Source organism: Myotis yumanensis, unplaced genomic scaffold, assembly GCF_028538775.1.
Source record: "Myotis yumanensis isolate MYYU_CA2020_CCGP unplaced genomic scaffold, mMyoYum1.0.hap1 SCAF_4, whole genome shotgun sequence".
NCBI lineage: Eukaryota > Metazoa > Chordata > Mammalia > Chiroptera > Vespertilionidae > Myotis > Myotis yumanensis.
In genome coordinates, this window is record NW_027223755.1 from 33,318,904 (window position 1) to 33,344,396 (window position 25,493).

The 25,493-nt window shown below is 40.0% G+C and overlaps 1 protein-coding gene and 1 pseudogene across 1 annotated transcript in view; one reads left to right on the forward strand and one right to left on the reverse strand.

The window, feature by feature from the left end:
- The window catches only part of CWC27 (CWC27 spliceosome associated cyclophilin), a 174,727-nt gene that overhangs the window by 70,812 nt on the left and 78,422 nt on the right, over nt 1–25,493 (forward strand).
- On the reverse strand, nt 3,047–3,162 carry LOC139009710 (U4 spliceosomal RNA; annotated as a pseudogene).

The following is a 25,493-nucleotide window of genomic DNA, read 5'->3' on the forward strand; positions in this document are numbered from 1 at the left end:
TATATATCAGTAGTATTAAGTATACTCATGTTGTACAACCAATCTCCAGAACTTTTTAATTTTGCAAATCTGAAACTTTACACCCTTTAAACAGCTCCCCATTTTTTCTTCTTTCCAAGCTCTAGACAACCACTATTCTACTTTGTGTTTCTACAAATCAGATTACTCTAGATACCTTATATAAGGAGAATCATACAGTATTTTATTTATTTCACTTAGTATCATGTCTTAGGGTTCATCCATGTTATAGTGTGTGTCAAAGTTTCCTTCTTTTTTAAGACAAAATGATATTCCATCATATTTATGTACCACATTTTGTTTATCCATTCATTCATCGATGGCCACTTGGATTGCTTCCACTTTTAGCTGTTGTGAATAATGCTGTTATGAACAGGAGGGTGCAAATATCTCTTTGAGATCCTGTTCAGTTCTTTGGGACAATTACCCACAAATGGGATTACTAGGCCATAGGTAATTCTACTTTTAATTTTTTGAGGAACTGCCATACCGTTTTCCATAGAGCTGCACCATTTTACATTCCCACCAATAGTGCACAGGGTGCTGAGTTCTCTGCATCCTTGCTAACACTCGCTCTTTTCTGTTTGTTTGCTTATTTTGCTAGTAGCCATTTGAGTAGGTGTGAGGAGTACTAACATAATTTTGACTCTAGTGCCTTGTACAATACCCTACGCATAGCAGCTGATTTATAGACCTTATGGTGGAGATGTCCTACAACTTTATGTTATGTTTCATACAGTGTTTGCCTTATAAAGTTGATCTTGGATAAAGATTCTTAATGGAGTCAATGTTCTGTGCTTTAGGATAAAATAAAGACACAATTTAGAAATAGCTCTTCTTATGGCTGTTGCTCTATTAATATTCCAATTTTTAGCACCAATGCTGACTTTTATGTGCTATTCTCATAATACCCATCACTGTCCTAGCTTAGGGTCATAAACTATCCATGGCTTTTGTAGTGTGCTTCTCTCTTTAATTCCAGCAATTTGTATAGCACTTGTGAAAGAGAAACTTGCTGATTCCTCTATAAGAAAACTATGTAGTGTACCTAGGAATTAAGGTTGGGGTTTTGTTTTGTTTTTTGTTTTTAAGAATCCTGTCAAAATAGAATCTAGTTTACTACACTTAGAGTTGTGGTGTTTAGTCTTTCTCTTCTCCTTTTCTCCCTTGCAGTGCCTACAGGCTGATATGAGATCACTGGTGCTCTGAGCCAAGTTTATAGTTAGTGTGGACATGTTTAAATTTTTGGTATCTTGACTAAATGCTTGGTAACTTTAATATTAATGGTCTAACAATTAGTAATTCTTGGCCTTTGGAAAAGAGATTTATTGTTGTCATATTTGGAAAAAAATGAACTGGGAATAAATAAGAAAGTAAGAGCAAAAAGTTTTCACTCCTAAGTAATTATGTTTTAAGTAGTTTTTTATTAGCAATGAGAGAAATCAACATTCTGAGACTTTGTGCTTGCAACTAGATAATATAGATCTTTCTCAGAACATGTTGGTGTAACTGCAGGTGCTGTGTAGCTGTTTCACTTTGTCTAGTGTTGATATAGAGCAGGGCTCCCTTCTGTGTTTAAAATAAGGAGGTTTCAATTAATTTGCTGCTTCTTTGAGAGCAATATAATAAATGTGTAAGGTATAATTATACTCTGTTATGAGCAAAAACCAAATGCTATGAGGCTCAAACAAGTAGAACACCTTTTAATCTTACAGAGATAAGTGTTTATTAAATAACTAGAGGCCTGGTACATGAATTCATGCATGGGTGGGGTCCCGTGGGCTGGCCTGCAGGGATCGGGCCCCAGCTCGCACCCTTAGCCTCACAGCCCCACCTGGCACCTTGCCATGGCCTGGTGCTGCCCCCTCACCTGTTCCACCATCCCGCCTGCAGGGCAATCGATTGGGGCCGGGCCCCTGCCCGGCTTCCTCGGTGCCTGCTGGGTGGCAACCTCACCCCCCCACAGCTGCCGCTGGTCGCCGTCTGCAGGGCGATCAGGCCCCCGCTCGCACCCGCCTTGGCCTCGCACAGCCCACTCACCTGCTCCACCCTCCTGCCGCAGTCCCACTCTTGTCAGAGCCCACTGGGACCTGCAGCGCCTCCACTGCCACCCGCTGCCAGTGCCGCGTTGCTGATGCCTGCCATGTTGCATATTAGGCTTTTATTGTATAGGACTAGAGGCCTGATGCACAAAATTTGTGCAAGAGTAGGCCTTCTTCCCTCAGCTGCCAGCACTGGCTTCCCTCTGGCACCCGGGACCCGGGCTTCCCTCGCAGCTCTGGCTTCATCCAGAAGGTCATCCAGAAGAATGTCCAGTCTAATTAGCATATTATGCTTTTATTATAATAGGTGACCAAGGCAAACCTGCATAGTGAGCAGTTGGGGATAACCTGGTAACACTACACCTACATAAATTATGCCCCACCATGACCATTTCACAAATAATATTTGGTTGAATACAAAAAGAAAGCTTCTTCAGGTTTGCCTTTTTACTTAATAGGACAAGACAGATGAGGGTATGGAAACATGAATAGCTATCAGATTGAACACATGGAAGTAACCTTTTTTATTCAGGCATTTTTCCTGACACTTTAGACACTTGCTTTTATAAAATATAACTCTTTCTTGATTTAATGCAGTATTGCTTTATGCCTCCAAGGGATAAGCAAAGAAAGAAAATAGCTGTTTGTAAAAAAATCTATAATAGGGGCCGGTCGAATGTAAATTCAGCTATCAAAAGGAAGATTGGCTTAGGGGGAATTATTAATATCACTATCCTCTTTACTCCAAAAGCTTATAAATCATTCTTTTGGATGCAGATTTCATGCTTTTTTTTTTTTTTTTAAGATGACTGTAATCTTCAACATTAAGGATTTTTTTAGCAGACACCTCACATTCTTGTAAAAAAGAAAAAAGTGTCCTTTGGTGGACCAATCCCATCATTAGCACTCACTAAGTAAATCAGTACTTATGGACACAATTGATTTGTTCTAATTGTCTCAGTTTTTAAAATATTAAAATGTTTATGCTTTAATCAAAGCTTTTATAGGATGGATATATATATATATGTTAACTTGTTTGTTTTAGCAATAACCATGCCTCGGATAAACCTCATTGGCTACGATACTGCCACTGCACAAAGCTTAGAATATATTTTCAAAAGTGAATGCAAATACTTTTTCTAATTAGCAGAAACCTTTAAAGCATTTACTGTAGAACTGATATAGTTCATTTTTTAAAATTTTCTCAAAACTATGTATATTTTGAGAGCTGTTATGCCACTTCCATGCTTATCTTAAAGAAATTTGGGATTTATATGGGAGGTTCCTAGATTTTAATCTGAACTTTTAATTGTTAAGCTTTTCAAAACGTTTTTGTTTTTTATTGGTAACACTTGGGATAAGACATTTTTGAAGTTCTCTTATTGCTCTAGTTGCAAAAAGTAATCCTAGGGAAAATTTGGGGACTTGGATCATTCTAGAATATCATGTCCATTAGAAGAAAAGAAGATCGTGTTAAGTCGGTCGTAATTTTAAGGGATAGAAATTGAGTTCAAAATAAGCATTAGAAGGAATATTTAGAGGCAATATAATTGAATTATTCTTAGTTGTCTTTTCACAGCCTTTCTGTATAATAAATTCCACTTCTTATAATTCTGAAAATCAAATCTACATTAAGTTTTATTATTTCTGTAAATGATCTTCATAGAATAACACTATGTGAGGAGCCAGATGTTGCTAGCCCAGTTTGAAAATATAAGTATGTTGATAAAAATCTATAGGTGTGTAAAAGCCCATAAAGAATAGTGGTATTTTAGTAGCAGAGAGAAAAGTATCAGTTGACAATGCATTTTCCAGTCTATTCACCCTAAGAAGGTACCAGATTAAAGATGTTGTAAGCTCTCGCTTGATTTAAGGTTTGAGTAAGTTAACAGCTGGGCGATGTATTGTTTTAAATAATAAAGTCTAGGCAGCACCATTTATTACCGGTTTAAATTTCAGTATTCAGTTCATTTATCACTGCCTAATAAAGACTGTACTTCCTTTTCACCACATTTACTCACTGACTGGTGTTCCACCATGATCCAAAAAATAGACAAAGACTGATGCTTATGTGTGGGCAGAATATGCTCAGTCAGGATTGTAACTGATGGCTACCAGGTTTCAGAAATCCAGTAATGCAGGCCTATAAAAGTACAACCCCTGACAAGGACCTACTGTTAGAAAGTTAAGAATCATATCCACAAAGGACCTGTTAGCAGCTTTTGGCACCCTGGAGAGTATATTAAGTGCGTGTTCCATGTTAATACCCAATTTGTTGACTTTGAGAAAAGGAGTCAAGATAATACTCAATGTAGTTGCATAGATAAGATAGCATTACTAAAATACTGCAAGTCAAGGATTCATTCAAAATGGTCTTAAAAGTCAGGGGTAGAGGGAAGACTTAAAAATGGAAAGTCATTTAGTCAGGTCATATGTATCAAAAGTGGAAGAAACCCTGCATCAGAAGTTAGTGACAGATCTAGGTCTCATTGAAAACTCATTTGGGCCTCATTGTGTGTTCTTCTGGACTTGATAAATGATTATTGGAATTTTGATTGCACTTTACATCATTTCAGTGTCAGTTGTACCTTAAGGGATAGTAAGGACTTTTACAAAAGTAAAATTTTCAGCTTATTAAAAGACATCATTTATAAAAGTAAAGAGGTGGCCACAGATTGGTAGAAAATATTTGTGACATGTACATTTGATAAAGGCTTGTATCTAGAATCTTACCATTCAAAAATAAGAAAATTGTTTAAATGGCGAAATGACTTGAAGAGATATTTCACAGGAAGACAAATGGGTGGCCAATAAGCAAGTGTTTAGGGAAACATAAACCATTATGAGATAACACCTAGCAGACTAGCTAAATAAAAAATTTAAAAAAACCTGAGGAAACCCAATTTTAGCAAATATGTAAAAGCAATATATGATAAACAATTTGACCATTTTTATGAAGTTAAGCATACATATACACTGGGACCTATCGTGCCTAGGTATTTTTCATGCTCAAGTATTTATCAAAGAGAAATGAAAGCACTTTTTCCACAAAAATACTTGTACATGCATGTTTATAATGGCTGTATTTATAACTAGAGGCTCAGTGCACAAAATTCGTGCACGGGGGCAGGCGGTCCCCTCAGCCCAGCCTGTACCCTCTCCAATCCAGGACCCCTCGGGGGATGTTCGTCCACTGGTTTAGGCCTGATCCCACAGGACATCCCTCTCGCAGGAAGTAGGCCTGTCGGGAATAGTAAAATTAGTAGAGTCTTTTGAGCATATCATTAAAAAGAAAATAGACCCTTTATATAAAAGTTTGTCTAAGGAAAGTACTGTGTATACAAGCATTAAAAAGTCAACATTCTGGAAGTAGAATCAGATGATTTCTTATCTTTTTCTACTAAGATTCTGTTATTATTATGAGCATTTATTATGTCCCAGGGACTGTACTGAGTTCTTTATGTTGATTTTCTTATTCTTAGTGAGACCTTTTCCAGAGATTGTGAAAATTTAAAATGTGATTGTTCATTTATTTTGACTTTCGAACTGTAACCAGCATTTTGTTGATAAAGTAAAAATGTACAAATAATCCTATATAATAAAAGGCTAATATGCAAATAGACCAAACGGCAGAACAACCGGTCACCATGACGTGCGCTGACCACCAGAGAGCATGCACGGAACATGGCAGGCGTGGGCCGCAGCGGGATGGTGGAGCAGGAGAGCGGGGGTGCCAGACAAAGGCGGGGTGCCAGTCGCTGTCATCGGGGCAAACCTGTGTTGGTTACTGAAAATTCTTTGCTCCCATGTGCCACAGTCCCGCAGGCGTTCACACCTGCTGCCAGCGCTGGCCCCACTTGCACCTGCTGCTGGCACCAGAGCCACCGCTCACACCCACTGCTGGTGATCGCTCAGCACCATCAGCGGGTACAAGCAGTGGCTGCCAGCCCCAATCGCCCCTCAGGGCTTCTCCACCTCCCCCCTGCTCCTGGGGGGAGATCGGGGCTGGCAGCCGCCGTTTGCACCCACTGCCGGGCACGGCCCCACTCGCACCCACTGCTGGTGCTGGAGCCACTGCTTGTACCCACTGCCAGCGTTAGCCCCGCTCACACCTGCAGCCAGCGCCGGAGCCACCCCTCGCACCCGCTGCTGGTGCCCAATGCCAGTCCCAATCACTTGGGCACCATCAGTGGGTGCAAGTGGCAGCTGCCTGCCCTGATCACCCCTGAGGGCTTCTCCACCTCCCCCTGCTCCTGACGGGCGATCGGGGCAGCAGCTGCCGCTCACACCCGCTGACTATGCCAGCCCCACTCGCACCTGCTGCTGACACCAGCCCCAATCACTCCACACCTTCAGTGGGTGCGAGCAGGGCCAGCACCATCAGCGTGTGGGAGCAGCGGAAGCGAGGCTGCTGAAAAATGGGACAAGGTCCGCAGCGGGAGGGTCTGGGCAGGGCCGCAGAGGATGGGCCAAGACCCACCTCTGTGCCTACTGCAGCCTTGCGGCCCACAGTTCCTTTCAAGGTGCCCAAATTCGTGCACTGAGCCTCTAGTCTATAATAATAAAAGTGTAATATGCCAAATTAGACCAGACATCCTTCTGGACGACCTTCCAGACGAAGCCAGGGCTGCGAGGGAAGCCCACATCCCGGGTGCCTGGAAGAATTAGAATATTTAACATGATGACATGAGATCTTAAAATATATTTAAACCCTCAATGTGAATAAAAATAAAACATCAAAAATCCACATCTGTCTAACAAAGCTTTTGTCTACCTAGGCTGCTGAGCCAAGTCCTTTATAACCCATGAACTTCCCTACATGTGATTTCAAAGCACACCACCCTCCATGACAGATGTCATCAGGCTAGATTTTCACATTCTTCTTTAGGTATTTTGAATATGTTTTATGATGGATAGCTGTTCAACACAGCTCATTGGGGTGTTTTGGTTTTTAATGTTGTTAATATAACAGCATTAATCTTTTCTGGTTTAAAATTTCCCATAAAAATTTTGAGTGGGTACTTAAAATATATAACAGTATGTTTTATTTTATTTAAAATGTTTTTTAATTTATTTTTTATTACATTCCACATATAATACTATATTAGTTTTATTTATATACCTTACAAAGTGATAATCCCAAGAAGTCTAGTACCCTTATGACACCATACATAGTTATTACAATGTTATTGACTGTATTTCCTGTGCTCTACTTTATATCCCTGTGACTTTTTTAATAGCTGGATATTTGTACTTCTTAATTACTTTCACCTTTTTCACCCATTTCCCCTAAAATCCCTTCCATCTATCAACCACCAATTTGTTCTCTGTATCTATGAATTTGTTTTTGTTCTGTTGTTTGTTTACTTTTTTTTAGATTCCACACATAAGTGAAATCATATGATATTTGTTTTACTCTGTCTGACTTAGTTTACTTAGCATAATACTCTCTAGGTTCATCTATGTTGTTGTGAATGGTAAGATTTCATTATTTTTATGACTGAATAATATATCCACTATATGTATATCTTATATAATAAAGTGGCAATATGCAAATTGACCGTCACTTCGTCACAAGCTGGCGGCACCCACAGCAGGGGCGGGGCCGGCCACTCCATGCACCTGCCACCAGAGTCCCCTGAGCCCCGCCGGGGGCCTCAGGTCCTCCTGCATCCCCCCCTGACTGACAGCTTGCCCAGGCTCCTCCAAGGAGCTGCCCATCCCTCTCTTCCTCTCTCCCTCGAAGCTGAAGCCTGACTGTGGTGTCCAATAAATTGGAAGTTATAACTCATGTCGTTGAGAGTATCCTCCATTCCTCAGCCAGGGCCGGCCGCTCCGCACACCTGCCACTAGAGTCCCCTCAGCCCCGTGGGGGGCCTTGGGTCCTCCTGCACCCCCCACTGACTGAGGCTCAGGCAAGTTGCCGATGGCGGTGGCCGCTGCCCAGGACCAGCCCAAGGCACAGGCAAGCCTCGGATGGTGACTGCCCAACCGCCCAGGGCTGGCCCGAGGCACAGGCAAGCCTCAGATGACAGCCTCCCTGCCGCCCAGGCCAGCCAAGGCTTGCACTGCTGGCAGTGGCAGCAGCAGAGGTGTGATGGGGGCGTCGCCTTCCCCTGATTGCCAGGTTGCCTCCCGCCCCTGAAGGCTCCCGGACTGTGGGAGGGGGCAGGCCAGGCTGAGGGACCGCCCCCCTCCAGTGCATGAATTTTCATGCACCAGGCCTCTATATTCATATCTTCTTTATCTATTCATCTATCAATGAACACTTAGGTTGTTTTCATATCTTGGCTATTGTAAATAATGCTGCAATGAACATAGGGATGCATCTATCTTTTCAAATTAGAGTTTTGTGTGCATTCTAAAGATTTCATGGAATTTCTATCAAAATACCAATGACAGTTTTTACAGAATTAGAATCAATAATCATGAAAGTTAAATGAAACTACAAGAGACCCAGGATAGCTAAAGCAGTATTGAGAAAGAATAACAAAGTTGGGGTTATCACACTACCTGATATCAAACTATACAAAAGGCTACAGTAATCAAAAGGAGATGGTACTGGCACAAAAACAGACCCATAGATCAATAGAATACAATAGAGAGCCCATACATAAACCCACAGCTATGTGGCCAACTAATCTTTGACAAAAGAGGCAAGAATGTACAGTGGGGTAAAGACAGTCTTTAATAAATGATGTTGGAAAACTGAACAGATAGATACATGCAAAAAAGAAATGAAACTAGACCACTATCTTATACCTATAAACTCAAAATGGATTAAAGACTTAAATGTAAGTCCTGAAACCATATAACTCCTGGAAGTAAACCAGGCAGTAAACTATTTGATATCACTCTTAGCAATATTTTTTGGGTATGTCTCCCCAGGCAAAGGAAACAAAAGAAATTTTAAGTGAATAGGAATTTATCAAACTAAAAGTTTTTGCATGGCAATTTGTGTTTTATCAAGCCCTCCGGTGATTCTGATACTTGCTCATGTTTTAGAACTACTGTTTAAACTATGTTCCATTGAAAACACTTTTCACTGTTTTCTAAGGGGTCTTTAAGCTCATATGTCCAGTCAAACTCGTTTGTTTATGGTGTTGAGGGTGTAGTATGTGTAAAATATATCCTTTTTATTCTCCCGGGTTTATACTTTGCAGTTCTATTTATTGTACACTATCCACCAGGTAAGCTAAAGTGTTGCCTCATGTGCTTTGCTGTTTCTTGTGTCATTATATTTGCACTAGAGGCCCGGTGCACAAAAATTTGTGCACTCGGGGGGGGGGGGGGGGTCCCCCAGCCCAGCCTGTGCCCTCTCACAGTCTGGGACCCCTCGGGAGATAACGACCTGCTGGCTTAGGCCTGCTCCCGGGTGGCAGAGGGCAGGCCCAATCCCTAGGTGCAGCCCCTGGTCAGGCTCAGAGCAGGGCCGATTGGGGAGTTGGGGCGCCACCCCGTCATGCACAGAGCAGGGCGGATCGGGAGGTTGTGATGCCACCCTCAGTCATGCTCAGGGTAGGGCCGATTGGGGTGTTGGGGAACCTCCCCCTGTCACACTCAAGGCAGGGTCGATGGGGAGGTTGCGGCGCCACCCCCTGTCACGTACAAAGCAGGGCCGATCAGGGGGTTGGGGCCGATCAGGGGGTTGGTGTGCCGCACCCTGTCACACACAGAGCCGCAGGGCTATCGGGATTGGGGACCTCCCCCCTATCAGGCACAGAGCAGGGCTGATCAGGGGGTTGGGGAACCTTCCCCTGTCATGAACAGAGCAGGGCGGATAGGGAGGTTGTGGCCCCGCCCCCTGTCACACACAGAGCCACAGGGCGATCAGGGGGTTTGGGCGCTGCCCCCTGTCACGCTGATCCAGTGCCAGGAGGCCTCGCGGCTCCACTGATTCCAGTGCTGGGAGGCATATTACCCTTTTACTATATAGGATAGAGGCCTGGGGGCCAGCTGGTTTGCCCTGAAGGGTGTCCTGGATCAGGGTGGGGGTCCCCACTGGGGTCCCTGGCCAGCCTGGATGAGGGGATGATGGCTGTTTGCAGCTGGTCACACACCCTTCATGGTGGGGGTCCCCACTGGGGTGCCTGGCCAGTCTGGGTGAGGGGCTGAGGGCTGCTTTCAGGCTGGTGGTTGTTGACTGAAGCTCCCAACCGCTCCTTTTTTTTCTCTTTTTTAAATTTTATTCTGGGCCAGCTTTAGCTCTGGCTCTAGCTCTGAGGCTTCCGCTGCTGAGCGTTCTATAATCGAAACAATGTATAACTCCAGCTCTGAGATCCCGGCTGTTTGTTTAGCTTCTATATTTGTTACAAAGTTTCAAACTGCCGGCTCAGAGGCCGGCAAGGCAGGCGGGGAACGTTGCAGTCTGCAGTCACTAAAGCAAGCAAGCCTCATGTTTGCTTCCAGCTGCCTGGCTGCTGGCCGCCATCTTGGCTGACAGTTAATTTGCATATACTCACTGATTAGCCAATGAAAAGTGTAGCGGTCGTACGCTAATTACCATGTTTCTCTTTTATTAGTGTAGATATGCCATTCCCTCTGTCCAATCCCCACTTATAAAAATAAAAACCTTTTAGAGTTTGATGTGAGGATAAAATGAGATAACATATAGAGATGTGCTTAAAAGCACAGTACTTGGAACATTTTCTTGAATACAGAAAAAGATAAAAAGTAACCTTGTGAAATTTCAGTCATATTACTTTAGTGATCGTAATTTTTTAATGAATTTACTCCATTAAAGAAAATTTTAGTTTATTGACAGAATGAAGGGCAAATATTGAATCCTGCCACATATCAACAAAAATCAGTAGAAGTACATGAAGGCCAAATGAGCACCTTATTCTGTGAAATGGTAGCTCTTATTCATGAAGCATGAATCAAGCCTAAATTAAGAACTCATATAAATATAAATAAAGCATCTTTTCCAATTGGACTGAACTAGTTTGGATTTCACATTAGCTAAATTAAAAATATGTTTTTATTAGGTGCAAGTAGTTTCCAAAGTGCTTTTCCTGGCTCACATCTTGTCCTTATTTTCTTGAAGGGTTGGTTAGCACAGTTCAAGCGAAATTCTTGGTCCTGTTGGTCTGCCAGGTGGTAACAGAATAGGAAACCCACAGAAAGGTTAAGTCTGCGTAGACTTACGGAAAAGAAAACTGGCCTTCCCCGCAGCAATAGCCTGGGCATTAGTCAGCCCTGCATCCAGTCACCATTGTCTCTGAGGATGCAACTTGTTTTCAGCTAAATGCCAGCGAGCGTTCTAGCAGTAGAGAATCTGCAGATTAACTTAGAGCACATCTTTAAGCCAAATGTAGGTAAATTTTTTTACAAAAGTCAGGACGCACACTTCATGGCCCCTTCTGTGGCTTAGAGCCTATTGTGTCCATAATACTTTTTTACTGTATTGTGTATGTTGTGGAGGTTTACTGTTTACTGTTGAAAAAAAAAATGGTAAAATCTTTCTTTCTTTCTTTTCTCTTCTCACTGCCTTGTTTACTTGCTGAAGTCTTCTCCTTATCTCCTGCCCCCCATGGATCTTAGAATAGGAAAGAGCTTTAAAAAGTGTGAAGGTTTTTATTCACTCTCCAAAACACCTTCTTAGTGGCATAGTGGCCATAGAACAGAAGCATAAAACAGCATAGTTTCCAAAATGTGTTGTTTTGAGATGTGAGATCAAATTTGAACAACATGTTTTTGAGCGACTTGGGCTTGTAATTTTATCAAAGTCATACAGTGAATTTATTTATCCATAGTGATGGATAATACAATTACAATGGAAATTTTTAGAAACTTGCTTGAAGTTTCAATACTGTCATTATGGTAACAGACTTATTAAGTAGTACAAATTGGAATATACCCTATGATAAAATTCACTTGTCTTGTAAATAGAAAAATATAAGCATTATATAAGCACTCATTCAATTATGCCACACCTTTCTCAACTTAATCACTCTGTTAAAGAAAAATAGTCTAAAGTATTTGAGGTTATGCAGTGAGAACATTGTGGAAATAAAAAAGTTTTAACAACTAGATTCTTAATTTTGTAAAAATGATGCAAATAAGTGTCCTGGACATTAGATTATGTTCAATTGATTGGATTTAACTTCTTAGTTGCAGTTCTTTATTTTAACTTTAGAGAAGGGCACAGAAGGAACAATGAATCATAATACCTACTGCAGATATTCAGGGAAAATCATTTGAAATATTCCATCTAGAAAAGAAACTGTTCTCTTTCTAAACAGAAGTAGATTTATCTTTATAATGAAAATTATGAGTTTACAAAATTGTTGTCACATGGTATTGCACTCTACAAAACTAACTAGTTTTTATTTTGATAGACCTTTCAAATCTTTCTCTATTTTTTTATATGTTGGCATGCACACACACTCATAAACATGATTTTATTTAAGTCAAATAATACTTTGTCTCTATCTGTAACCTATGTTATGTAATGTGATTATTTTAAAAAGACACTTCCCATTATAAACAATTTTGTAATGAACAGCCAGAACATTCTTCACTTGCATTTGTCCAGGTACTTGCACACTTCCAAGTCCTTAGGATGCATGCCTGGCATTGCTGAGTTGAAGGATACACACTTTTAGTATTGAGGCATTCTGTCAGTGCTTAAGAGAAATGAATTATTTTTTAGTGTTAAATGTACTCTTTTATCTACCAAAATGATGAAAAGCTGCCACACTAAGCAGTCTAAAAGAAAAATTGCCACCAGCAATTTAGTTTGATTTGATGTATTTACTGAATGCTGGGTACTGCTTATGTGTCAGATTCCGTGCTAGTTATGAGGGTTGCAAAAGTAAAATGACTAATGGAAATTACAAAGAAGTAACAGGCAGTTAAAATATGATAGGGTAAGTATGACAGTAAGGATAAATGTAGAGAGTTTGTATACCAGTATCAGGAATCCAAAAGTCTTTGTAGAGAAAGTGGCCTAGAAGTGAAGATCTGAAGGATAAGTGTGATTTATGAGAAGAGAGGCATGTTTTAGGCCATGAGGATTAGGTATCAGAGGTTATGATGCATTCTGAGAATTAATATGATTTTAGAATGTGTGGAATGCATGCAAGGGGTAAGGCACCAGAGACAGAGCTAGAGAATAAAGCAGAGCTGAGACCATGGAGAACCTTGTAGTAGAGTTCCTGAGTATGGATTCAGAGAATTAAGGGTGCTATAATAAGGAAGCAATGAGATCAAATTTGAGCTTAAAAAATTACCCTACTTCTAATTTGAGAAGTAACTTGAAAGCAAGCAAATCACAGAGTCCCAAGGTCAAACGTTTGTGGCAAACTTGATTTGAGAAGGCATCTGTACCAAGAGTCCAAGCTTACCAATGAGACAAAGCAGTAAGGAAGGGCAATTTTCAGAGACAGGTAAGCAAAAGTACCATTTATCTCTTCTTGAAAAAGCAAGCAAACTATTTCCCAGGGGACATGGGAACTGCCACCCACCACCCACTCTCGTCTAAAATTAGAATTAGAAAAACAAGGTATAATAATATTATTATTATCATCACGACCATCCTCTTGTAGCTATTATGAGAAAGACTACACTTAGGTATTCTTAAGTATAGCCCTAAAACAGTGACTCATTCTTGAGCGGAATAAAAGGTCATCATATGCTTCTCGCATTCATTACAAATTATTCAGAAGCCATGTGGAATGGGCTTGTAGGTGAAGGAGTGACTGCAAGGTCTCTAAATGCAGTGAATAAGAAGGCAGCAGGGCCAGCAGTCCTAGACTTAAATTGTGAAAAGTTTCAGTGATTTAATAGGATCACCTACATGCAACTACATTTGTGAAACACTGTAAAACTTTATGATCTTTTAGAAGCCAATTTGTAGAATTCTAATTCACACTGACGAAAGCCTAGCTGAATGCCAGAAAAACTTCTGCCTCATTTCCCCCTTGTTTAATCCATACCATACATTGTATTTAAAAATTATTTGTTCAGCCCTGGTTTGTGTGGCTTAGTTGGTTGGAATGTCTACCATACACTGAAGAGTCACAGGTTGGATCTGCAGTTGGGGCGAATACGGGAGGCAACCAGTCAATGTTTCTCTCTCACATTGGTGTTTCTCTCTTTCTCACTCCCTTCTCCTTTCTCTAAAATCAATAATTTAAAAAAAATATATCCTTGGGTGAGGATTAAAAAATTTATTTGTTCACATTTTCAATCTTTTATATAACATTGAAATCATTTTGATGTCAGGAAAGCAAACTTAGTAAGCTAAGGACACTGTGGGAAATGGGAAATCTTTAATAGATAATTTACATAATGCTGTCACCAAGCAAGTATGACCTTCACAAAAATGACCTCATCCTTTTTAGTTAGACATTATCTTATCTGGTGCAGTTTCTTAGTGATTTTTATTCTGTGTGAGACGTCTATCTGCTCATAAAATTCTTCCCTAGTCCCCATAGCTCTGATGCTTTACAGGATTGGTGTTCTGATACCATTTCTCTTTTAGTTTATGCCTGTACTTACTTAACATGTACTACATATCGAATCACTGTGTTAGATACTGTGATAAATATAGCTCATTAAATATTTTTTCAAAGTGACTTTAGTTTCTTGTAAAAATGATGCCTACTCATAAAAAATTAAGGCAATGTATCAGAGAGAGAAGAAAATAGAAAACCTAAAACAACACACCTAAAAACATCCAGAAATAACTGTCATTGGCAGTAAGTGAGCATCATTCCAGATGGCACTTGAACTCAGGACTAGAGGTGCAGGGCTGAGGAGATAGTGGTAAACAATTATCCACTTAAATCAAAAAGTAAGACTGTACAGCTGTGAACATCCTGCAAATAAATGCTATGAACATTGACAGTGTAAAAATAATAATATAACTAACCAAATTGGAAAATGTGGGGGGGAAATGTTACATATACTAATTTCCTCAACCTTTAGGGCAGGAAGTTAATCAGTACAGCATAAAATTGAATCATGAAATTTTTTTAATGACTCCAATTTCTTAACATTTTCATAACATCTTTTGAAATGTTATGAAATGGAAGAATTTCATAGGAAATCTCTTTGAGACAAAGAAACATTTACATACAATTTAGAAATTTCTTTAGTCTCACTTCCATTTAATATTTTTATGTTACATTAAAATAAAATAAAATAAAATAAAATATGCTCTTTAATAAAATTATTTAACCTTGCTTTTTCCTCTTCTTGGCTCACTGCGGGAGATGAGGACACTGGGCATATCCCTGCCCTCTAGTTTGGAGAGAGGCAGACAAATACAGAGAGTTGCAGAGTACCTGAGCACAAGTGAACCCACCATGGGAACAGCGTTGGGATAGAAAACTTGAACTGTAACTGACAAATTGCTGGAGGCACACTGTGGACAGATCTGAGAGTTAAAACTCCAGGGGCAGCCGAGTCACAGGGGGACCTCTATGATATTGAGATTTACCTTCCAGAGCTCAACAAGGTTCTCGCAGTAAATATCACTGGTAAAGCTTAACTTTGACCTCTTGGAATAGTTAAGCTAGTTAGGATTAATTTGTAATCATTTTTGTTTAAGCATCCAGTCATTATTTGTTCTTCACTTTAATGGCTGTAATGAAAGAGATCATTGATGTCTTATGTTGTGTAAGTCCATGACTGCTTTCTTCTCATGATATGTCAGTCTACATTATGTCAAAGAAAAAAGTAGACTTCATTTTACATGATTTATCTTTATTAATTTATGCTGATTATTTTAATACTAGAGGCCCGGTGCACAAAAATTTGTGCACTCGGGAGGGGGGGGGTCCCCCGGGGGGGGGGGGTCCCCCACCCCGGCCTGTGCCCTCTCACAGTCTGGGACCCCTCGGGAGATAACGACCTGCTGGCTTAGGCCTGCTCCCGGGTGGCAGAGGGCAGGCCCAATCCCTAAGTGCAGCCCCTGGTCAGGCTCAGAGCAGGGCCAATTGGGGAGTTGGGGCGCCACCCCCGTCATGCACAGAGCAGGGTGGATCCGGAGGTTGCAATGCCACCCTCAGTCACGCTCAGGGTAGACTGATTGGGGGGTTGGGGCACCGCCCCCTGTTACACTCAAGGCAGGGTCGATGGGGAGGTTGCGGCGCCACCCCCTGTCACGCACAGAGCAGGGCCAATCAGGGGGTTGGGGCGCTGCCCCCTGTCACTCACAGAGCAAGGCCAATCAGGGGGTTGGGGCGCTGCTCCCTGTCACTCACAGAGCAGGGCCGATCAGGGGGTTGGGGCGCCGCCCCGTCATGCACAGAGCAGGGTGGATCCGGAGGTTGCAATGCCACCCTCAGTCACTTTCAGGGTAGACTGATTGGGGGGTTGGGGCACCGCCCCCTGTTACACTCAAGGCAGGGTCGATGGGGAGGTTGCGGCGCCACCCCCTGTCACGCACAGAGCAGGGCCGATCAGGGGGTTGGGGCGCTGCCCCCTGTCACTCACAGAGCAGGGAAGATCAGGGGGTTGGGGCGCTGCACCCTGTCACACACAGAGCAAGGCCCGTGGAGGGGGGTTGGGGCGCCACCCTCTATTACCCACAGAGCAGGGCCGATCAGGGGGTTGGGGCACCGCCACTGTCACACTCAGGGCAGGGCCGATGGAGAGGTTATGGCTCTACCCTGTCACACACAGAGCAGGGCCCGTGGGGGCAGGGGGTTGGGGCACCGCACCCTGTCACACACAGAGCAGGGCCGATCAGGGGGTTGGTGCGCTGCACCCTGTCAAACACAGAGCCGTAGGGCAATCGGGGGATTGGGGAGCTCCCCCCTATCAGGCACAGAGCAGGGCTGATCAGGGGGTTTGGGCGCTGCCCCCTGTCACGCTGATCCCCGTGCCGGGAGCCTCGCTGCTCCACTGATCCCAGTGCCCGGAGGCATATTGCCCTTTTACTATATAGAATAGAGGCCTGGTGCACGGGTGGGGGCCGGCTGGTTTGCCCTGAAGGGTGTCCTGGATCAGGGTGGGGGTCCCCACTGGGGTGCCTGGCCAGGCTGGCTGAGGGGCTGAGGGCTGTTTTCCCGCTGGCAGTTGACTAAAAGCTCCCAACCGCTCCTTGTTTTCTTTTTTTCTTTTTTTTTATTCTGGGCCAGCTTTAGCTCTGAGGCCTCGCTGCTGAAAACATGGATACAATGTTGCGGTCCGGGACTAACTGAAAGCCGGTTTTGTTTAGCTTCTTATTTGCAACATAGTAATAGTTGCTTAGAGTTGCAGTTGAGAGGCCGGCAAGTAAGTGAGGCGGGGAACGTTGGAGTCTGCAGTCCCTGGAGGAAGCAAGCCTCCCTGCTCGCTTCAGTGCATGGCTGCCGGCCACCATCTTGGCTGACAGTTAATTTGCATAAAGATACGCTGATTAGCCAATGGGAAGGGTAGCGGTCGTACGCCAATTACCATGTTTCTCTTTTATTAGTGTAGATCACTTTGTCTACTGTGTTCTGCATCTTGACTATGATATGCTTACATTTGAATTTTCTTTTTATTTATCTTGCTTGAATTCATTGAGCTTCCTGAATCTGAAGACTGAAGTTTTTCATCAATTTTTGATCATTCTCAGACATTATTGTCTCACTCTTAACCTCTTTATTTTCTCTTTCTGCAATTCCACGTATACATGTAGTGGACTTCTCACTCTGTCTTCCATGTCTTTTAACCTCCTAGAGTTGATTTTTTTCACTCTGTGTTTTGCTTCCTGAAAGCTATGCATGCTTTCCATATATCTCTTAATTTACTCACTCTCTTTTTCAGCTATTCAACTTTTCATTGAGTTTAACTTTAGTTATTGTAATCATACTTCTAAAAGTTGTTTTGGTTCTTTTTCCAGTTATTGTTGTAGATCTTACATTCATTTTTTTATTTTCTTTAATTCTCTCCATATAATAAGCATGCTTGTTTATTTTTGCATTGCCTGAAGATTTGAGGGTCAGGCTCTGTTATCTGTTGTTCCCCTGTTTCATTGTATATTATGAAATCTTATTTTATAGGAGCTATTTTATTTTAGAATTCTTTAGAGTTTGTAAAATCTAGATTGAGAATTCCTTCCTTCAGATAGCATTTGCCTTTGGTTCTAGGGGGTGCATTAGAGTACTATCACTGGTGATTTTAATTAAAAATACTCCTTATATAGTACCATGAGAATATTCATTAGCTTGAAAGCCTGCTTATCTGCATGAACCTGAGACCGACAAGCTTTTTTAGTAGATGTGTTCATTCCCATCCTTCCAATAAGTGGAGAATCTTTACTTTGTGTGTAGGAATAGCAATTGTATCCTGATTGTTAAAACCCCACATTAAAACTCAGCCTTTCTAGGTTACTGAGACTAGTAACTCAGACTGTACCAATAACAGGTCCGATGCTTTTGCTCTGGTTTTCAGTCCTTTCCTTATTTTTCAACCCCTTCGTTTTTAGTGAGCTAAGTAAGCTATGCATTTAAAAGTATTTTTTAATATACTTATTCAACATTTCTAGGTATTTGATTGCAAGAGAGTTTTTAGGTTACTAGTATGCTGCCTTACTGGGAATGGAAATCTCATTTGTTTTTCATATTGAGTTAATATCATTTGTAAAGTTGGATTGAGGAGTAGACATATGGCTAAAGACCGAATTTCTGCCACAACAAATTTGCTCCACTTCTGTGAAATATGGGCTAAGCCAAATTCTTGCTGTGAAATAACATGTTTGATTCTGAACTCCTTACTTGGTATTTAGACAGAATAACAGTATCATCTTCTATTGTCATGGACATTTTATGATTTTATGCAATATTCCTGTTTATTAGTAGTCTGTTTTGGAAAAGATGATTTCATTTTTTAAGATTTGAAAGAGATCTTACAAAGATTAATGACAATCTATATCTGCTGTCAAACTTTTTATTTAAAAATAAATGTGGACCTGGCCAGTTTGGCTCAGTGGATGGAGCGTCATCCTGCGGACTTAAGGGTCCCAGGTTCGATTCCGGTCAAGGACATGTACCTTGGTTGCGGGCACATCCCCAGTAGGGAGTGTACAGGAGGCAGCTGATCGATGTTTCTCTCTCATTGATGTTTCTAACTCTCTATCCCTTCCCCTTCCTCTCTGTAAAAAAATAAATAAAATATATTAAAAATAAATGTGATCTTTCATATGAAAGGAGTAAGATTGTAAGTCTACCGGTGTTATATGGGTACATTTAGATTTCTCCTTCTTTCCAAATTGCAATGTACTTACTGATAGGTATATAGTCTTTCAATTCCTACATATTGGTCTAACAGATTATAAAGGGCCTGTAGAACATTAGCTCTTTGATTAAATGTTATCTTCTGATAGAAGCTTTCCAGGATCACTTAGGATAAAATAATGTAGGTTCTGTTAGCCTCTCTCATAGAATTAGTGAACATATATATGTAAATATATAGAAAGAGAGATTTCTTAGTTGTCGTGTTTAATTTTTACCTTTCAAGTAAATCATAATGAAAGAATATAAGCAATTCAGTTCCAAGTGTTACTGACCTGAATTAGGATATGAGAATTTTATAATTTTTAATTTTTTTAAATGTTACATTTCCCATTTTTATAGAATATGGTTTTTAATCCAAGCAGTGCATCAATGGCAGAAACCTATCAGCAAGCTTTTAAATCTATGCACCCATGAGAAAAATAGAAGGATTTGCCTTTTTAATATCTTTAATTAGCCTGAGGTCTCATTTTGTTGGTAACTGAGTTTTTAAATAGTAAGAAGAAAAGTAGTGTTGGTGGTAGAAGTGAGGACAATAATGGTAATAATAGAAGCAAACTAATGTTAAGTATATATTCTGGGCCAAGCACCATATTAAGTATGCTAAGTAATTTCCATGGAATCATATTGTTTTCTTCTAGCCTTACTCTTATTTTCGTCTCCAGATAAGGAAACTGAGACTTAACATGGATTAACTTAGTTGTCTGAAGCCATACTGCCAGTAATAGGTAGAACAGAGCTTTGAACACACAGGGAGTTCCTGATTTAATTTGGTTAGATATTTCCTGGATATGTGTATATATTTTCAAAATTAATGTATAAACTACAGCATATTCTGATACTTTCTGATATTTGGTAAATGTGCATCTCTGCTACTGCTGATGATACCAAAGTCTAAAAGTCATGTCTTCCATCTATAGTTTTAATACCTATAATGGCCTTTTTTACGGCTATTTCATTATTTCATCAACAGCCAAATTATTGTTTTATTAAAAACAGATTCAGTATCTTTGTTATTAAAGCAATAGACTAAAAACCAGGAAGGGCGTACTGTTTGGTTTTCAATCATTTTCATGTGTTATGAATTATTATCAGATGTTGGGAAATTGCAGGCTTAAGCTAACTGCAAGTGTTACATCCATGGTCCAAAAAACAGTGTCTGTAATGGACATGTGTTTATCTGTCAGCTTGCTTAACAAGGTCTCTAAGCAAATTCACTTACTGTTCTATAAAAGAAATTTATACATATTTCATTCATTTTTGTAGATTAAAGTTCTCTTCAAAAACTTATCAAACGCTAAGTCTTGACAACTTTACCTTTTTTTTTAAGGTGTATGTTAGAGAAGGTCAGTGTTTGAGCTTACCACCCTTATATTAAGATATTTCTTATGCCATAAGAACAAAGAACAGATATAACTCAAAATTTTCCTAAGGCACATTTCTAGAAACTAAAGAAAATTAGAATAGCACCTGGAAAAAATAACTGACTGAAAATTATGCCATTGCCATTTTAAGTCTTCAATCTCAAATTGAAAAGCTGCATGATTAAAAAAAAGTGCAAGATTTTCAAAATCTTTTATAAAGTAATATAAATAGTCCGATAAATTTAAACACACTGTAGTTATAAAAACTTTCCCATGTAGTCACTTATTCATAGTACCTTTTGTTGCATAAAAAAATATTTAGCTTAAAAATAAGGTACTCAAATTTAAATGTACTTTTCACTCAGTGGATAGTTAGCAGATTAAATGAGAAACTGCATAATGAATTAGGAGGTCTGTATCAGGTTTACCATTCAATTACTGATATGGGCAATATTGAAAAAAATCTCTCACTATCTCTACACTCCACTTCTTTGTATCTAAGATGAAAATGACTATATTCTGCATCTCACCATTTCCTTAGATAATGGACTTTAAGATCCTAAATCCAAAGTAATTGAAATAAAATGATCTACAGAGTATAATCACTTTTCACATTTATATTATAATTATGATTATGTATTTCAGAAATACTAATTTACACCCTCCTCAGACTCTTCTTAGTTGATGATAAAACAGAGGCAAAGAAGGATTAATTGCTTTTTTATGGCCACATAGTGATGCTGGGTCTAGATTTTCTCATTAACATCCCTTTTTTTACAGGATGTTAAAGATCCCCAGGATTTTTAATTTTTTTTTTTTTTTTATTGATTTCAGAGAGGAAGGAAGAGGGAAAGAGAGATAGTAACATCAATGATAAGAGAGAATCATTGATCAGCTGCCTCCTGCACACCCCACACTGGAGATCGAGCCCACAACCCAGGCATGTGCCCTGACTGGGAATCTAACCAGTGACTTCCTGATTCCTAGGCCAACGCTCAACCAACCACTGAGCCACGCTGGGCGGGCAATATCTCTTTTTTTACCCAAATGTTTTGTTTAATCTTTTGTAATGGATGTTAGTTTTAAAAAGAAAAAAAGTCCATCAATAACATTAGAGTAGACATCTTCAGTGCTATAGTAATTAGAATCATTCTATCATCAATTTTTACTTGAAATCATTTTTATTTATTTAATTGTTTATGTAATTTTACAGTCATGGGTTGGTTGTATTTTATCATTAGAAAACTGCCTCCTAGGCACCAGATAGTGTTCTTACTAATATTAATCCTTAATATTTGCATTAGTCTTACTATAATACATATGGTGAATATAGCCACAATTTATAGATGAGAGAACTGACACCCAATGAGGTTGGCAACTTTGCTCGAGGGCTATGCTTAAGTGCCACATTCTCCAGGAAACCTTGAAAGATGAGGAAGATTTTAGTAGGCAGAATAGGAGGAAAGACCATTTTAGGTCATGGAAATGGTATGAACAAAGGGGTATGTGTGCTCTAGTTCAGAGTTTGCCAAGGTGTGCTGAAGCCTAAAGTTTGCCAAGGTAATTATGACTAGTACATTTTGGCTGAAATTTGTTATAACTATAGAAGATATGTGAGAGACAAAGTTGAAAAAGTAGTTTGAAGGTAGCTCATGAGAGGGAATTAAATGCTTGGAAAAGTAATTAGTGCACAATTCAGTAGGATTTAGGGAGATCTGGAGATCAGGGGAGTAGAATCATATGACTTGGCATAAGTGTGCAAAATGAATGGAAGAAATATTAGAACAGAAGCACATAGACCAAATAGGAGACTCTGTAATAGTTAAGTCATGAAAGCCCAGACCACTGTCACTAATCACAGAAAGGAAGAGACTTTGTAAAGGAAGAAGGGTGATTACTTATCAGCTGTAGAAAGTAAGGGAGTACCCAAAGGTGGGCCTCATAAGATGGTCAACAAAGTCAGATTCTCTTAAGGTCTAAGTTACCACTAAAGGGAAGCTGTTGAAATTTTTGATTAGGAGGTCATAAGTTACTTCTTGAAAGACAGCAATCTAAGGAGTGTATGGGTTATAGTAAGGTATTAAAATAGGTAGAGAGTGGGTAAAATGAAGACAAAAAGAGCAGTTAAGAAACTGGTTGTAATTATATATATATATATATATATATTCAAAGGTGTGGAAAAATTGAAGGAAAATATTCTCACCTGGCCACTCAAAAATGCTTAGTATTTAGACTTTGCCCCAGATTCTCATCCTAGCTCTATCTTTTGTTACCATCACCCCAACTCCTTTAAAACATTTATGCTTTAGCATAATGTTCTAACATGCACCTGTGTTTTCCCACCTCTCTGTCTTGGTTTAGGCACACTGTTTGGATCTTCTTCACTGTATCTCCATATGACTCACTCCTCATCTCTCATAGCCCAGTTCACATGCCTACTCTGAAGCCATCTCTTATTTAGCCTGTGCTAATCTTTCCTTCTCTGAATTTCAAAGTGCTTTAGTCATTTCTTTGTCATGGCAGTTACCGCTTTTTATTATGTACTGTTGTTATTCTTTATGTATTTGGCCTATGTCTGTCCCTCCTTGGAGTTTAGACTCCCTTGGAGACTTTCTCAAAGTATCAGTGTACTATAATGGAAAGAGCATAGAAATCAGTCAATCTCATTTTTAGTGTCTAACTCTCCCATTTACTGATTGTGTGACTTCAGGCTAAGTATTTAATCTCTGTAAGCCTCAGCCTTTTTACCCTTAAAATGCTTAGATCACAGGTTATTAAGAAGAGTAAGTGGGCCCTAACCAGTTTGGCTCAGTGGATAGAGTGTTGGCCTGCGGACTGAAGGGTCCCAGGTTCGATTCCGGTCAAGGGCATGTACCTTGGTTGCGGGCACATCCCCAGTAGGGAGTGTGCAGGAGGCAGCTGATCGATGTTTCTCTCTCATCGATGTTTCTAACTCTCTATCTCTCCCCCTTCCTCTCTGTAAAAAATCAATAAAAATATATTTTTTTTAAAAAAGAAGAGTAAGTGGTGAGGGAAGAAACTGCTTTAAACAATCTATTGAAGTTAGGTTTCTTCCCCTCCATATTCATCTTTATTTCTGTGCTATCACTCAGAATGGTACCAAATAAATATGAAATGCTTCAGAAATTGTTGAATGAATTAGTAGTTTCTTTGTTATTATTAAATATATAAAGGCTACTATAATTTCTAGACTGCTGATATTTTATTGGACTGCTTTTTTAAAGAAATTCTTCCTGTCATTGGAGCAGAGCATATTACATATTTATCAGATTAAAAAATATTATAAAACAACAATCAGACCAGATGACTCTTGTATCCTTAAAGGAAGAAATAAAAATAACTCTAAAAGAAAATAATGTAAATTCATAGGGAGACTAGAGAAATCATTACGAAAAAGCAATCAGAAAAATAAAGAGATTTTGGAACTCAAAAACATTGTTGAAAACTGAATTAAGTATCTTGAAGCTCAGAGGAAGAATTATCACATAAATAAGAAAACCTCAAGGAAATATGAGTACAAAGCAAAAGATAAATATGAAAGATACATCATGTCATCTAATAATAAGCTGCCTATACCCTAATATAAAGTACATATAATTCTAAGAGCTACCCTACAGTATAAGAGCATGAGTCAAAACTAATGTTCAAAATGCTTTCTGCAAGCTCATTGTAATAGCAAAAAATATAAGCAACCTAAATGTTCATCAATATTGGCATGGGTTAAATAAATTAAGGCATGTCCACTAAAGAAAGAAGAGATCTGTATATACTGATTTAGAGTGTATGTCCACAAATATGTATATATTTTATATTTTTATTGATTTCAAAGAGGAAGGAAGAGAGGGATAGAAACATCAATGATGGGAGAGAATCATTGATCAGCTGCCTCCTGCATACCCCCTATTGGGGATTGAGCCCACAATCTGGGCATGGGCCCTGACTGGGAATCGAACCGTGACCTCCTGGTTCATAGGTCATTGCTCAACCACTGAGCTATACTGGCTGGGCCCCAAATATATTAAGAGAGTAAAAGCATATTATACAGCATGGTTTTGTTTTTGTTGAAAAAAAGTTTAATAATATGTGTGTATATGTATAAATCTTTACTGGTATGTATGCATGTATGTGTGTTTTCATAAGCATAATTTAGAATGTTATCCTCACACACTATTGATAGTAATTACCTCTAGGAAATGGGCTAGAGCAGCCGTGGGCCAACTACGGCCCGCGGGCCGAATCCGGCCCTTTTGAAATGAATAAAACTAAAAAAAAAAAAGACCGTACCCTTTTATGTAATGATGTTTACTTTGAATTTATATTAGTTCACACAAATACTCCATCCATGCTTTTGTTCCGGCCCTCCGGTCCAGTTTAAGAACCCATTGTGGCCCTCGAGTCAAAAAGTTTGCCCACCCCTGGGCTAGAGTGTTGGGTAAGATGCTCACTTCTTTATAAGCTCCAAAATAAATCTGTGAACTTGTGAACTCTTTTAGTTCATTTTAATACTCTTTTGTATTTTCCAAAATTTATATGTATATATACAGTGCAGAATTATCTGGTCGATAATGGTGATGTCATACAAATCACATTACAATTCAAATGAATTCAAATTAGAAACACCCTATTAGAAAAAAAATTAATTAGCTTAGAGTTAATAGCAGCTTATAAAAGCCACTAGTGGCCTGGTGCACGAAATTTGTGCACTTGGGGCGGGGCAGGGGGAGGGTCCCCCAGTCTGGCCTGTGCCCTGTCACAGTGTGGGAGCCCTGCAATCCATTGCCCCAAGAGGTAGGCCCTGCCTACCCATCCGGGACTCCTAGATGGATTGCCCCAGAGAG